The sequence below is a fragment of the Anopheles marshallii genome (assembly GCF_943734725.1).
Source record: "Anopheles marshallii chromosome X unlocalized genomic scaffold, idAnoMarsDA_429_01 X_unloc_97, whole genome shotgun sequence".
NCBI classification, from domain to species: domain Eukaryota; kingdom Metazoa; phylum Arthropoda; class Insecta; order Diptera; family Culicidae; genus Anopheles; species Anopheles marshallii.
Window position 1 is genome coordinate 52,501 of NW_026525950.1, and position 2,500 is coordinate 55,000.

Genomic DNA, 2,500 nt, shown 5'->3' on the forward strand with positions numbered 1-2,500 from the left:
CATTGCCTATCAAGTAGGCCGTACCAGCCCATAGCAACCCAACCAAGATACTCTAACAGGCCAAGATTGGTTGGAGACTTCAAAATTTTGCTAAGTCCATGGCCACCATAAGCCATTTCTATCAAGAAGGCCATGGACAGTTCTAAACAACCACGAAAGCTTCCAAGAGTTGAAACATTGCCTATCAAGTAGGCCGTAGCAGCCCATAGCAACCCAACCAAGATAATCTAACAGGCCAAGATTGGTTGGAGACTTCAAAATTTTGCTAAGTCCATGGCCACCATAAGCCATTTCTATCAAGAAGGCCACGAACTGTGCTTAGCAACCACGAAAGCTTCCAAGAGTTGAAACATTGCCTATCAAGTAGGCCGTACCAGCCCATAGCAACCCAACCAAGATACTCTAACAGGCCAAGATTGGTTGGAGACTTCAAAATTTGGCTAAGTCCATGGCCACCATAAGCCATTTCTATCAAGAAGGCCATGGACAGTGCTTAGCAACCACGAAAGGTTCCAAGAGTTGAAACATTGCCTATCAAGTAGGCCGTACCAGCCCATAGCAAACCAACCAAGATAATCTAACAGGCCAAGATTGGTTGGAGACTTCAAAATTTTGCTAAGTCCATGGCCACCATAAGCCATTTCTATCAAGAAGGCCATGGACAGTGCTTAGCAACCACGAAAGCTTCCAAGAGTTGAAACATTGCCTATCAAGTAGGCCGTACCAGCCCATAGCAACCCAACCAAGATACTCTAACAGGCCAAGATTGGTTGGAGACTTCAAAATTTTGCTAAGTCCATGGCCACCATAAGCCATTTCTATCAAGAAGGCCATGGACAGTGCTTAGCAACCACGAAAGGTTCCAAGAGTTGAAACATTGCCTATCAAGTAGGCCGTACCAGCCCATAGCAAACCAACCAAGATAATCTAACAGGCCAAGATTGGTTGGAGACTTCAAAATTTTGCTAAGTCCATGGCCACCATAAGCCATTTCTATCAAGAAGGCCATGGACAGTGCTTAGCAACCACGAAAGCTTCCAAGAGTTGAAACATTGCCTATCAAGTAGGCCGTAGCAGCCCATAGCAACCCAACCAAGATAATCTAACAGGCCAAGATTGGATCTCAAAATGTTGCTAAGTCCATGGCCACGATAAGCCATTTCTATCAAGAAGGCCATGGACAGTTCTAAACAACCACGAAAGCTTCCAAGAGTTGAAACATTGCCTATCAAGTAGGCCGTAGCAGCCCATAGCAACCCAACCAAGATAATCTAACAGGCCAAGATTGGTTGGAGATTTCAAAATTTGGCTAAGTCCAGATTTTTTTACCCTTCGGGAAAACAACCCTAGTTCACCAAGTTGAACGCGAAAAACTGTCCATAGGATACGCACAAAACGTTTATTGAGTTGGTCACCATATGTGGAAATTATGGTGAAAATAAGCCAAGTTCCGGAGTTTTTAACTCACACGAAACCACGAAAAACTTTCATTAGGAAAACTTGGTTGGAGCACCCTACTGCAGAACACACCGACATGGACGAAAGGGTTGACTGGCTAAGAGAAAAAATTTTTGCGGGACCACTCAAAACATCATAGTTAGACCTAGCAAATGATGAAAAGTGAAACCCGCGATCGATTGGAGAAACCTTATTTTACACTGAAAAATTCCACATAAGGAAAATTTGTATGGAGCACCCTACTGCAGAGCACACCGACAGGGCCGGGAAGGAAGGCCCGGTCCAAGAAAAAATTTTTGCGGGACCACTCAAAACATCATAGTTAGACCTAGCAAATGATGAAAAGTGAAACCCGCGATCGATTGGAGAAACCTTATTTTACACCGAAAAATTCCACATAAGGAAAATTTGTATGGAGCACCCTACTGTGGTCACCATCGGTCGAGTTGGTCGAGACGGGCAAAAAATTTTTTTTTCCATATCGTCTCAAAACATGATTTATGGACCTTTTAAATGTTGAAAAGTGAAACGAAATCACTTTTGGAGCGATGAAAATTTTGTATGGGAGGTCCCTACCCGGAACAAATTTTACTAGTAAAGTCATCATTCCGCGACGAGAAATTTGAAAATGGTCAAATATGGTTAAGATGTCATGTTCATTCCCTACTATGGGGGACCAGGTCGTCACGAAAAATTTTTTTTCTCGACCTGGTCAAATGTGGTTCTGCGACGGAGGTTAAACTAATATTGCATAATTTGGCCCAAAAACCCCCCTCTGTCAGAGAACGAAGCCCTTCAAGCTCGATAGCAGACCACATAAGTTGAACTTTGAGGTATCTGAAAGTTGAATATAGAGCGAGGTTCTAAGCGAAGGGATAGCTTAACGTTGAGCATTGAACGCAAAAAAGCTTAGAGATAAGCTTATTATATAAGGATTGTGGTGCAGAACACAGCTTAACGTTGAGCTTTGAACGCACATGGCTAGAACTAAGCTAAGAGATACCTATAGTGGTGCATGGAACTGCTCACAAGTTGAGCTTCG